At 39.7% G+C, this 14537-nt stretch overlaps 1 pseudogene; it reads left to right on the forward strand.

Annotated features, from left to right (window-relative positions):
* Nucleotides 1-5561: 5561 nt before the first annotated feature.
* Nucleotides 5562-5994, forward strand: LOC114051999 (annotated as a pseudogene).
* The last annotated feature ends 8543 nt before the right edge of the window (nucleotides 5995-14537 follow it).

A 14537-nucleotide genomic window follows, 5' to 3' on the forward strand; every position in this document is an offset into this window, starting at 1 on the left:
TGTGTGTGTGTGTGTGTGTGTGTGTGTGTGTGTGTGTGTGTGTGTGTGTGAAAAAGCTGCTGAGTCACTGAGGAATGTGGGAGGCTTGAGAGAACGTGACAGGGAGAACCACTGGCACTGGGTCCTTCACCAGATTCTAATCTACCAGTTCTGCATAGAGGCAGGAAAAGAGACAAGTAGAAAGATTTAAGCTTCTTTTTTCAAAAAAAAAGCACTTCTGAATCACTGTTAGAATAAGTAGTCTGCAATCTGTCTATACCTTGGGAAATGTTTTATTGCTTGTAAATTATGGCTCTGGTCCCCTCAAGGACTCTGGGCTGGTAGGCATTTAGTTTGATCCCCAAGGGATCAATTTTTCTAGTTGGTTTATTGCCCCCAGACTGACATTTTACTCTGGGGAAATCTCCAATGCAAAAGTCAGGTATAACTTGTGTCTAGGCCTCTCCAGATGTGCATAGTAGGGCTTCCAACTCTCACACAGTGAATTACATATCCATAGTCAATCAGATATGGCTCAGTCTTTATTTCACTCACTACAGAAAATGCCTAAGATGCAAAGAAAAAATTCACAGAAACTCATAGATAAATACAGAAACTTGAAGTATTTAAACAACCCACTACACTCATTAGACTTCCTCAGAAGGTAGACATAATTCGGGGAGGGGATGGGAGGAGGCTGCTGATCAAATTATTTCCCTTCACATTGGACCTGCACAGACTGAGCAATTTCCAATAATAGTGAGATTGGCAAGGTCCAGATCTCTAGCACCCTTTCCCCCTGTCCCCATGGCATAATTTCAGCCCTTAAATTTCAGATTTTCAATTGATGTACTTCCTTCTCCAAGAAGTACCATGTGGAGAAAATATCCTCACTCCAGGTGGTTGGTTCCCAAATGATTGAACTCAGGAACTCTCATCCTCTTGGGAATTCCCAAATTTGGGATTAGTTACTCTGGGCCAGGTTTGACTCTGGGCCAGAGTTGCTCATATATGTCATATACAATTGAACAATAAAAGAAAATTTGCTCAACATGGAAAGCATATTCTGCAAAGATGTAGCATTACTTCATAGCTCCCCTCTCTTCCACATTTGTCAGGCTGACTTGCTTAGTTAGAGGGGTATGTTGATTTGAACATCAGTGGAGTGTCTCTTATGCCTGAGATACATCACTCATGCTACAGGCTTTTATACCTTTGTTGTTATTGTTGTTCAGACATTTAGTGATGTCCAACTCTTTGGGACACCATTTGGGGTTTTCTTGGCAAAGATACTAGAGTAGTTTGCCATTTCCTTCTCCAGCTCATTTTGTAGCTGAGGAACTAAAGGCAAGTGGGGTTAAGTGACTTGTCCAGGGTCACACTGCTAGTGTCTGAGGCTAGATTTGAACTCAGGTTTTCCTGACTGCAGGCCCAGTACTCTATCTACTGCACCACTAGCTGCCTTAGGCTATCAGAAAGCTTCTTCAATGGTTTGGGTCTTCTTCTTCTGGAATAATTAAATCTTTTTTTTATTTTTTATTTATTTATGTTTACTTATTTTTTTTTGTGAGTCATTTGGATTGGACTTGCCCAGAGTCACACAGCTAATGAGTGTTATGTGTCTGGGGTTGGATTTGAACTCAGGTCCTCCTGACTCCAGGGCTGGTGCTCTATCCACTGTACCACCTACCTGCCCTCCAGACCAATTAAATCTTGAGGACAGTTTTATTTCCTTGTTAGGAAGTTAACCTTTGTGGTAGAGACCTTCCAGACTTCTTCGACCATACATGAAGAATTTCTAGCTGTGCACTGGGGTCTACTGACATGGAGCACAATCAGAATAGTAATAAATATTGTTTCTACTATACCCACAAAGTAACACCTAATGCTGAGATTGTCCACTTAGTGACCCTTCTCTCAGGCCGAGGTCAAACATATACCTACCTCTGCCTAGTGTGTTTGCAGGGACTTTCAGCAATGCCCGGCTACTTCCTGATCTAAGGCATAGAAAGTCTATTCTTGAAAATTCTAGTATTTGACTTGTGCTCAGAAAAGGAAACAGACAGTCAGAAGTTGAGGATCCTGAGATTCAAGAACCTGTGGCCACCTGAGTAAGCATATATCCTTTGTGTAGCTTTTTTTTCTGTTACTTTGGCAAGGAAGGGAAAGATCTCTCCAAATTTGGTGGCTACTGCTCTGGAAGTCCAACAGAGGAAAAAAAAAAAACAAAACAGAAAAAAGGGTGCCAATCTCATTTTTATGGATCATAGCAGAAGGTTAACTTCTGACAAAACTCCATGTACCCTGATACAATTACCAATTCCCTTGAAGGAAGCCCTAATCACTAAGAACCAATCACACAATATCCCTGTATTTTTCTATAAGGTGCCACCATGAATCTCCCTCTATGGGACTTGCATTTCAGACCAATATCTACACACTGTATTCTCATCCAGTTAATTGGGAGACTCATCAAATTGCTCACTGAACAATCCCCACCATTACCCCCTCCTTTTTTGAGTACAAGTGCCTGCAGTTATTTATTCTCAAACTACTCCTCTACTGTTCTTAGTTCCTTCAATCATCAAAAACAGCAAGATCAAAGTTTTTCTTTGTTGATTTTTCTTCTTCTAATCACAGCTCAATAAGTCCAACTACCTGAATAATTCAGGCAGAACACTTTGGTTTTGCCTGAATTACTTGGATAATTGAAGGTGAAGGGAATCACCTAAAGATATTCCAATGTATGCTCAACCATTTTCTTCTACATTTGGGTTTATTTCAACTTGGTTCTAGTTGCTTAGTGACCTCAGTTCTCTTTGAGACTTTCTATTACAGTAGTAGCGTTCTGATATGGGAGGATGAGTGGGGGACATTAATCCATGACACCAACTGGTATTCAATGAAATCTTAGTATCTATGATTTTCCTAGGGTCAATTTGCAAAGTAAGACACCTAGAAACTGATTATTTTTCCTGAGACACAGAAATGGAAGTAAAGAATAATTCTGATAATTGGGAAAGACCTATAGATATCAGCTATTCCTAAGAACTTTGCTCTTTGTATATGAAAACATTTGTGTTTATCAATGTTAACTTCAAAATAACAAAAAGTAATTAAATTAAGTCAACTTTAATTTAACTAACTAAAATTCTGGGAGAAGAAAGCAATGTAAAGAGTCATGTTTATAACTATTATTGTACTTATTAATAAAATCAAATGCTCAGTGATCCCTCTAGCTTTTTAGAATGGGCCATTTCCATTCCTGTTTATTAATGAACATTTTAAAAATTACCTTCAATTCTTTTCCATTCATGCTGAATAATGTCAAAGTTTTTAGCAAGTGTATGACCTGCTCCTTATTCTACAAGATGCTCATAAGATTTGCTTTGATACTTTTAAGTACTAAAAAAAATTGAAAACTTCTTAAAAGAAACACTTAGTCATTTGATTCTACAACCACCCATTGACTGTTTTTGCTTACAATGGGATTATTTGTATTGGGTCACAGCCCATATTTTATTAGGGGCTATATTTTTGTAATTAAGCAATAATAGCTGTTTATTTATGCTCTATAACTGCTATGCTTTTACAACTCTTTTGCCTTTCTCAGGCAGCTATAACTAGGTGGGTGACAGCCTTTTTGCATTAAACATGCATGGTTAAGAACTGCTTGAAAAAAATGAAATAAGAAAATAACCATTTTTACAGCTCCTATAAAGCAAACATTCCCTAGAGTTAAAACCCATCAGGGTCTATTTGCCAAAAGTACATACTGCACAGCCATGACAAATGACACATATTTCATTTTACTTAAAATATGTTAAATGGCCTTCGCCTTACATAGATAAGAGCTGCCAGCCCCAGCAGGGAGACAGTCCACAGTTTAACAGTTTTTATGACCTACTGGAACTAATGTCAGAATGTTTCAGAAGTCTGCCTTAGAAACCTATCTATCCTGTGCAAGCCATTGCATATTTTTAGGATCAGGGACCAATAGATGGAAAGAACTTTGGAAGATATCTTGTCTAACTCATCATTTTACAGATGAGGAAACTGAGGCTCAAAAGGGTGAAATAACTTCCCCAAAGTCCCATAGGTAATAAGTAACAGAGCCAGGATTAAAGCCCAGTTCCTCTGTCTTCCAAACCATCATTCTTTCTATGGCACAATATGGCTTTTCTTCTTTGAATCTGAATACCTCCTAGTATTAAACTCAATTAAATCTTGAGTTCCCAGATCAAAAATTAAAGGTTCCCTTATTTCTGGTTAATTACAAAGTAAACAGATCTCAAAAGTTACTGATAGTGCCATGAAGAATTTGAAAGATCATTTATTATTCCCTTATTTTAGATATCAGGAAATCTGGGTCTAGAGAATTTACAAGACTTGCCCAAGATTACATATGTGATATATTGGCTAAATGTAAGATTATTGTGTTGGTTGTTTAAATATATATAGACACAACTCATCAGTTTCACAGATAAATGTCCTCTCTATGGAGAGGAGAACCAAAGCCCATTTCTGTATTCCTAGCATACTAGCTGTGTGAGAGGGACAGATAGGTTCCAGGAGTACCCCAAGGCTGATAGCTTTTTCAATCAAAAGTCTTAAAGAGGCTTATTGGACTAAAATTATATCTATCTGCTATGCCTCAAATGTCTTAGGTCTAAGGATATGAATCTGAATTAAGAAGCAAAATTGCTTTTAAGGGGGAAGGGTATCCCCAAGCTCATACACACTGTCTTGGTCTCTTCTCATGAAACAATGATCGCACAGAAGATCATTACAAATTACAATCAATTTTTTTTCATTCATACTGAATAATGTCAAATAATTAAATAAAGCCTTTTGTCCTAGCAAAAGAACAAACAGAAGTCAGGGAAGTTACAGGATATACAAAAGAATATTAATGAGCTCTTGAGTTGGGGGCAGGGTAAAATCTCAGCTTGAACTAGGTTAGATAAAAGGATCTTACCCAGAGAAAGTCCATTCTCAAGAGTCTCTAGATTTTCAAGCAAGTCCAGAGACATGATTAGACTGGCTTCCCATACATGTCAACTATTTAAAATTCTTTTTTTTTTCCTCTTTCTCCTGGAATGAGCTCTGTCTACATATCTCTCCCAAGAGCATTTGTGACCTACCCAATAAATTCCTTTCACATGTCAACAGCATCATTATCATCATTCTCTCCACCATTCAGCAGTTACATATTCCTTTACACTTGTAGGGGAATGTAAAACACCCTAGGCTGGGGTGGAAATCAGATTACACATAATAGTTGGTGGAACAAATGGGACAATAACTCCGGTCCCATTGGGATAAGAATGCCAAATGGAATGAAGAGTTTTGGTTTCTCTCAACCAGAAGAAGACCTTTTCTGATTCCATCAAACAATTATTACTTTGCCTCTGAGATGACTTTCTATCTGCTCTGTATATATTCTATAGGTAATTTGTCATTTTTATGTTTGTCTCCCCCAGTAGAATATGAACCCAGTGAGGACAGGGACTTTTTCTCCATTACTTAACACCCTGCCTGGCACATAGCACTTAATAAATGTTTATTGAGGGGCCAGCAAGATGGCAGCATCGAAGGTGAAACAGGACATGCCCCCGATAGGGGGCTGCAGTCTCATTGATTACAAGAGGAACCTGCCCCGTCGGGAATATCTAGCTATAACATGTTTGCCATTGGCATCAGGACGCTGTTGTTTGGCCACTGGGGCATGACGAAGTGGAACCGAGAACAAAGATGTTGGCTGATTGAAGACTTGGAAGTCTGCATTACATTAATGCCACTGTTGCAGCCAGAGGAAGAGCTGAGGAAGCTGCGTATGTTGAGAGACAACCTGGGGAGGAGGCTATAATCATGAAAGATGTTCCTGGCTGGAAGGTGGGTGAGTCTGTCTTCCATATTACCCGAAATGTGCCTCCAACCTTGGGTGAGCTGTACAGCCTACCAACCAATGAGGGGCGAGTCTACACTAACTATGGCTTCATGTGGTACACCTAAAGGTGTGCCAAGGCCTGTCTGTCCCTTGGAGAGATTAAAGGTTCACTTGGAAATTAAATAAATAAATGAATGAATAAATAAATAGATAAATAGATAGATGATAGATAGATAGATAGATAGATAGATAGATAGATAGATAGATAGATAGATAAATGTATGTTTATTGATTGAAAGACTGACAGAGCCAGCATCTAGCCCAGGGGTGGGGAACTTGCTGCCAGGAGGCTGCAAAACAATCCCCTTGTTCTGTGAAGTTTGGATTCAGTCAAAGGGCCCCACTTGAGGACCTAGAGGACCACACATGGCCTCGAGGCTGCAGGTTCCCCTGATCTAGCCCAACTTGCAGGGGAATAACTAAGGCAGGAATCTCAGACCAAAGAGGAGGAATGATTCTTCCACTGAGCCAATAGAAGTTTTTTAGCTGGCAGATACAGGTAGAATCCATCAGCAGTCTACTCTAGCAAATCAGGTAATGACTTGCAGACCTCAGACCAGAGGGGCAGAAAACAGATTTTGCCCTGCATCAGACCACTTTGGAAGCACTGAAAGTGTGTAGGTTCCCAGATTGTCCCTAAGATAATGGAATAATACGACATTCAATACTCCAAGAAAGAAGCAACAGGTTTAGCCCAGATTTTTCCTCTAGAAGTGTGGCAGAGCCTGGTCCAGACATCAAATTTGAAGTCAGGGAGTAGCCTGGAAAAATAAGCAGACAAAAAAAATTCATATCATAATGAGCTATGATGGTGGCAGAGACTCTCAAGACAGAAGAACACAGAAGATGAAAATGATTCCAAAATAACTATAAGCAATGCTTCACAGAAAAACACAGCTTGAGCAAAAACTCAGCTAGAATTCCTGGAAGAGATGAAGAGTTTTCAGAAATGGTTTGAAAGTGTTTTTATAAATGGAATGAAAGTGCTTGAGGAAAAAACATTAGAAAAGAAAAAACAACTATTTAAAAAAAAGAAATAACAACTATGGAAGAAAAAATTGGAAAGGGAATTAACAGGTTGTCACAAGAGGTACAAAATCCTACTCAAGCAACAAACTCCCTAAAAATGTGAATGTACCAAAGAGAAGCCAATGACTCCATGAGGCAATAAGAAATATTAAAATAAAGTCAAAAGGTTTAAAAAATAGGAGAAAATATAAAGTCTCTCATAGCAAAAACAACTCACCCAGAAAGCAGATGAAGAAGAAAAAAAAATTCAGAATCATTGGACTAGCTGAACATCATGACCCAAAAAAGAGCCTAGAAATCGTATTTCAAGAAATTTTCAAAGAAAACTGTCTATATTTCTTAGAACCAGAAGGCAAAGTAGAAATAGAAAGAATCCACTGATCACCTCCTAAAAGAAATCCCCAAATGACAATTCCCCCAATCCAGAGCTTCCAGATCAAAGAAAAAAAAAAAAATATTACAAGCAGGGAAAAAGATAGAATTCAAGTACCAAGGAGCCACACATGATAAAGATCACACATGATTTAGCAGCTACCATATAAAGAAGAACAGAGTTTGGAATACAACATTCCAGAATATAAAGGATATGAGTTTCCAACCCAGTTAAACTGAGTATAATGCTATACAGGGAAAAAATGGATCTTTAACAAAATAGAGGATTTCTAAACATGCTTCATGAAAAGGCCAGAGATGCATAAAAATGTTGGGATTCAAACACTGGATGAAAAAGCATCATAAAAAGGTAAACATGAATGAATAAGGATAAAGGATTGAAGAAGGATAAACTGCTTACATTCAAACAACAGGAGAGGATACATGCATCACTTTTACCCAACCATCATCAGAACGCACAGAAGTCTAATTAGAAAAGGTCTGGGAGTGGTCCTATTATGTCTTGATTTTCAGAAAAGCATGGAAAGAAAGCGGGGGAAGAATACATTGAGGCAGAGAGGTGTAAGGGTGAGGGGGAGAAGAGAAAATGATCTCACATAATCAGAGTGTACAAATAGACCTCCATATAAACAAGGAGGACGGGTGGGGGAGAACAAGCAGCACTTGAACTCTTTCATCTGAATTGGTCAAAAGAAGGAAGAATACACACCCAGAGAGTTGGATACAGAAGTATATTTTATTTAACACTGAAAGAGGTGTAAAAAGGGAGAAGCTGGGGGAATTAAAGGGAGAGCAGATTAAGGGAGGGTTTAGACTTGAGCAAAACAAACTAAGGATGAAAGTATATATTTACAAATCATTTTTGAGGGACAAAGGATGGGAATCTGAGGGGGTTGCCCACAAATAGGAGAATGAATAAACAAGTTATGTTATACAAATGTGATGTAATATTAGTGTGCTGAACACTTAACAGCGCAATGACAAACTGGGATTCCAGAGTACTAATGAAGAAACATGCTACGCACCTCCTGATAGAGAGGTGAAGGAATCAGAATGCAGAATGAGACAATTTGGGCAGAGGGAGAGAAGGTCTGTGTGGAAATGTATCTTTTTCATTGACTATACATGTCTGTAAATGGTTTTGTTTCCTCAGTCAGGTGGAAGGGTTCTGGTAGGTAGATGAAATGGCATATCTTGGATGATCACAACAATTTTTTTTAAAGAGAAGGTAGTTTTGTTTGACTGAAGAAGTCAGAAGACATATTACAGATGTCAAAGAATAAATTAATCCATAAATATTTATTAAATGCCTACTATGTGCCAGGCACTGTGCTAAATGCTGAGGACACAAAAAAAGACAAATGACAGACCTTGCCCACAAGGAACATACATTCTAATGGGAGAAACAATATGCAAACAAATATATACAAAGCAAGCTATGTACAGGATAAATAGAAAATAATTAAGAGAGGGAAGACAATGGAATTAAGAGGGGGTTGGGGAAGGCTTCTTATAGAAGGTAGGTTTTTAGTTCAGACTCAAAGGAATCCAGGGAGGTCAGTAGTCCAAGCAGAAGAGGGAGAGTGTTTCAGGCATAAGGGACAGCCAGAAAGAATACCTGGGATTGAGAGATGGAATGTTCCTTGAACAACAGGTCAGTGTCACTACATCAAAGGTATGTGTGGGAGAATGAGGTGTTAAGAAAACTGGAAAGTTAGATGGGAACTAGGTTATAAAGGGCTTTGAATGTCAAACAGAACATTTTCTGCTTGCTCCTGGAGGCAAACCACTGGAATGTACAAAGTGGGGGAGGGGGGTCGGTGAAGGGAAGGGGGGAGGATGACATAAGACCTGTGTTTTAGGAAAATCACTTTGGTAGATGAATAAAGGATAGATTAGAATTAGGACTTGAAGCATGCAAATTGACCAGCAGGCCATTGGAAAAATGAAGGCATGAGGTAATGAAGATCTGCACTAGAGTGTTGGCAATGGCAGAGAAAAAAGGGAGTATTTCAGAGATGTTGCAAAGATGAAATCAGCAGGCCTTAGCAACAGATTGGATATGAGAGTTGGAGAGATAGAGAGGAATCCAGGATGACTCAGGTTCTGAGCCTGAGGAAGTGGGAGGATAGTGTTGCCCTCTAGAGTAATAGAGAAGTGGGGGGTTGAGGGGAGGATTGGGGGAACGATAATGAGTTCTGCTTTGGACATTTTAAGTTTAAGATTACTGTCTACTGGACATTCAGTTCAAGATGTTTGAAAGGTAGTTAGAGAAGTAAGATTAGAGGTCAGCAGAGAGTTTGGGGCAGGCAAGGTAGGTTGGAGAATTGTCAGCAAAGAGATGACAATTAAATCCGTGGAAGCTGCAAAGATGGCAAAGTGAAATAGTATAGAAAGAAAAGAGAAAAGGACCCAGGACAGAACCCTGAAGGATATTTATAGTTAGAGGGTATGATCCAGCAAAGGAGACAGAGAAAAAGGGGTCAGATAGTTTGGAGGATAACCAGGAAAGAGTGGTGTCCCGAAAGCCTAGAAAGAAGAGAGTATCAAAAAGAGAGAGAGAGTATCAAGGAAGAGAGAGCAATCAACAGTGTCAAAGACTGCAGAGAAGTCAAGGACCATGAGGATTGAGAAAAGGTCACTGGATCTGGAGACTAAGAGATCATTACAAACTCAGTATCGGTGGAATGATAAAGGTCAGAGCCACATTATAAGGAGTTAAGAAGAGAGCTCGAGGAGAGAAAGTGGAGTACCTATTGTAAATGGCCTTTCTGAGGAATTTAGCTACAAAAAGGAGGAGAGATAGAGGACAATAGTTAGTGGAGATGGAAGAAGCAAGTGAGAGTTTTTTTCAGGATCGGGGAGACATGGCCATGTTCGTAGGCAATAGAAAAAGAATGAGAGTGTGGCAGAGCCATGATGGCAAAGGCAGGCTCTCGCCTGTGCTCTCCCCCAAACCTCTCCAAATACCTGCAAAAAATGACTCTAAACAAATTATAGAGCAGCACAAAAAGATGGAGTGAAACAAATTTCCAGCCCAAGACAATTTGGGAGGTTGGCAGGAAGGTCTGTTGCATCAGGGTGAGAGTGAGGCACAGTCCATTGACTATGTGCCCTGCCCAGTGCTAAGCAATGGGGATTTTTTGTTTTTAGAAAAGCAAAAACAATTTCTGCCATCAAGGAGCTTATATTCTAATAGAAAAGATGTATAGAGTCAATGGAACATAAGGAAATGTTAGAAGGGAAAGCACTAGCAGCTGGGGAAGGGGAGCGGAGACTGGGGAAGGCTTCCTGTAAAAGGTGATGCTAGAGCTGAGTCTACTGACCTCCTTGGCTTTCTTTAAGTCCCAACTAAAATCTCATCTTTTATAGGAAGCCTTCCCCAATCCCTCTTAATTTCAGTGCCTTATTTCTGTTAATTATTTGCTATTTATTCTGTACATAGCTTGTTTTGTGTACATTTGTTTGTATGTTATCTCTCCATTAGATGGTAAACTCCTTGGGGGCAGGGACTATCTTTTGCCTCTTTTTGTATCCCCAGTGCTTAGCACAGTGCCTAGCACATACTAGGTGTTTAATAAATGTAGCAAGAGTGGGCCTCATATGTGTAGTGAGGACCTCACATGAATTTGTGGTTTGTTCTACGTTCTCAAAGAGGACCATGACATCAGGGAGATCACAATGTGACTTGCAATTGAGTTGGATTTGAGTGAGAAAGGGCTGTGCAAAGTCACCAGCCTCACTTTCTCCTCCAGAGCCATCTGGGTCCAGTAGCCAGATATAGCTCAGGACAACTGGAGATGGCCCAGGATATAGTGGGAGACCTTGGCCTTTTTAAGCTAAGGTCTTTTCAGGTTCTCACTTTGAGTGAGGCATCACACATTCAGTGAATAGGTATCTTTAAAAAGTGAGTCAAGGGATGGTCACTTTAATAAAAGATAAAAAATCAAACTGGGAGGGGAAGTCCCTCTGGATTGCTGGCCAAAAGAAAAACAGTTACTATTTACATTCACTCTGAGCCAGGAGGGCTCAAAAAATAATCATTAAGTGGTACTTGGGCAGGGATCTATTGTTGTCCAGTCAATGAGATCTAGAGTGAATTGGGTTTAAAGCATGGTCTTTGAGAAAGAAATCTAGCCAGTTAAACCCAAGTTAACTAGGTAGGTTTTGGCCATCAAAATTTACCTTCCTTTGGGCAGAACATGGGGAGGGGAGGGAAGGAGGGGAAGGAAGGGGAGAGAAGGCTGTCGCTACCTGACTTAAAGGTTGGCAAAACAAACATCTCTAGCCTCATCTTCCCCCACCCTTCTCCAATGAAGACTTTAATTCCTTTGGAGAGGGGAAGCAGGAGGTTGGGTCCAAAAAGCTTGGCTACTCTACTCTCCTGAGAGAGAGGGCATACCAGGCTAGAATAATATCTTTCTGTTTGCTTAAATGTTGTTAGTCCAGGTGATATGGGTTCCCATCTAACTTCTGATCACTTGGTCATTTTGGGGGCACCCCAAGCTCTATATCTGAGGCTTGACCCCTTTCTCACCAAAGACCATTTCCACAATGAATACACATAGAAAATAACAAAAAAAGTTTTTATCCAAATCATAGCAGAACGGAAACCAGAGGAAGTATACATAGGAGAATATATACCAGACAATACAGAAAGAATTAGTTTTCGTTCTGGGAGTGAGGTATTCAGCTTAATCAAGAGGGATTGACTTTGATCTTACCCAAGGACAAACTCCCCACAGTTTCTAGAGTATCACGGTGCGAATAGGGACATGATGAAGACTGCCAGCTCCTCTCATGTCTTCCCAGAATCTTTTTCTTCAGCAACCTGAAGTAGGCTGTCCTTATCTATCCTCCCCCTTGAAGCTGGAAGCCAGGAGCACCAGAAGCAACTCGACACTTGAAGAAGATTCCAAGCTTGGAGAGTCCTGAAGAGGACCCTCTCACCAATTATGCCCTGCTCCTCATACAGGGCAGGGAATTCATCTCCACCCATAAGGAAAGAGTCCCATGCCAATGAGCTTTGAGGCAAGTGTTACAAACATAAAAGCTTGTGATCAATTGAAGGAAGCCAACTATTCAAGAGGTAGATATAGGTAGGAAGAACATTCTAGGAATCAGAATTCAAAAGCAAGAGACAGGAGCTGATGTGTGTTGTGTGTGAGAAACAGTAAGTAGACCAGTATAACTGGACCCCAGAGTAGTAGACGTGAGGAATGGGTAAGAAGATTGGAAAGAGAGAGATCAGGTTGTGAAGAGTTTTAAATACAAATCAGAGGTGTTTATTTTTGATGCTAGAGGTAGTAGGAGCCACTGGAGTTTATAGAGTAGGGGTATAACATTGTCAGACCTAGCCTTTAGTAACATCACTTTGGCAATTGTATGGAGAATGAATTGGAGTGAGGAGAGATTTGAGGCAGGGCTACCAATTAGAAAACTGTTTCCATAGTCCAGGAAAGAGGTGACGAGGGCATGATGTTAGTTGCGTAAGTGGAGAGAAGAAAGCACATGCAACAGATGTTGTGGAGAAATAAGTGAAAAGATTTAGCAACATAATAGATAAAAGGGTCAAGTGACAGGGAGGAGTTAAGGATGACACTAAGATTGTCAAATTGAATGACAAGAAGGAGAGTGGCATCCTTGACAATAAGAGGGAAGTATGAATGAGTGGTGGGTCTGAAGCAAAGACAATGAGTTCTGTTTTGCATATATTGAGTATGAGATAGCCATGGGACATACAGTTTGAAATGACCAATAGGCACAGGAAAAGAGAATGGTAACATACACACAGACACACACACATACACATATAAGTGTGTGTGTGTGTGTCTGTATGTATATATGGAACTAGGATCATTTGTATATATGAATCATCAGCAAAGACATAATTGAATCAACAGGAATTGATGAAAGTTAGAAAGTATAGAGAGAAATAAGAAGAGAGCCTGGGGAAGACTCCTGGGGGCATATATACCCACACTTAGTGGGAATGGCATAGATGAAGACCTAGCAAAGGAGAATAAGGTGTGGTTAGGCAGATAGGATGAGAACTAAGTGTCCTGAAAATCCAAAGAGGAAAAAGAATCAATGAGGAGAAGGCAGTTAATAGTGTCATATACGGTTGAGAAATCAGGAAGGGTGAGTGTTGAGAAAAGGTCATTAGATTTGGAAATTAAGAAAGAGATCATCGGTAACTGGACAGAGCAGTTTTAGTTGAACCTTGGGATAAAAAGTCATATTTCCGAGCACTTAGAAGAGAGTGAAAAGAAAGTAAAGGCTCCCAAGTGCAGACAGTTTTTTTCAAATTTAGCTAAGGAGAGGAGAGATATAGGGCAATAGCTAGCAGGGACCTAGTGTGGATTTTATTTTGTTTTACTTTTTTAAGGATGGAGGAGATGAGCTTGTTTGTAAGTAGCTGGAAGGAAATACTAAGTGGGGAGAGATTAAAACTAGAGGGAAGGCAAGAATGATAGCATGGGAGATCTACTGGAGAAGATAGGAGATGGATTTAAAGGTATTAATAAAAGGATTGGCCTTGGCAGGGGAAGGGCTAAGGCCACCTCTTTATCAAAGAATGAAGGACAAAATTGTAGAGCATGATCCCAGAGGGATGTGAGATGAAGAGAGGGGGAAAAGAAGGACTTCTTAAGAAATAGCCTCAATTTGTTTTTAATGAAGTAAGATCCTCAAATGAATGAATAAGGGGAGGGGAAACTCAAGTTCAGAAGAGAAGGTTTTGATGCTGTGGTGAGCTCCATTCAGAGGCACATGAACAGGACTGAAGGAAGTGAAAGGTGAGAATAAACCAGGGTTTCTACAACAACAAAAACGCTACTATGAATATTTGGGTATAAATAGAATTTTTCTTCCTTTGTTTGATATCATTGGAGAACTGGACCAGTACTGAAGCCACTAGGTCAAAGGGTCTGGAGAGTTTAATAACTCATCTCCCTACATTCCAAATTGTTTCAAACTAATTTATAAAGCTATTCAGAGTGCATTAGCATTCCTGTCTTCTCAAAGGTCCTTGATTTGTGGATTCTGAGTTTAATGTGCATTTCCTCATAGTACAAGTGATTTGGAGTATTTTTAGCTTAGAGCTGATGGTTTGACATTTTTCTTTTGAAAATTATTTTTTCATAGCCATTGACCTTTTACAACATCTATTAGGGAATGGCCATTG

The sequence above is a fragment of the Vombatus ursinus genome, unplaced genomic scaffold (assembly GCF_900497805.2).
Source record: "Vombatus ursinus unplaced genomic scaffold, bare-nosed wombat genome assembly UNPS02014807.1, whole genome shotgun sequence".
NCBI lineage: Eukaryota > Metazoa > Chordata > Mammalia > Diprotodontia > Vombatidae > Vombatus > Vombatus ursinus.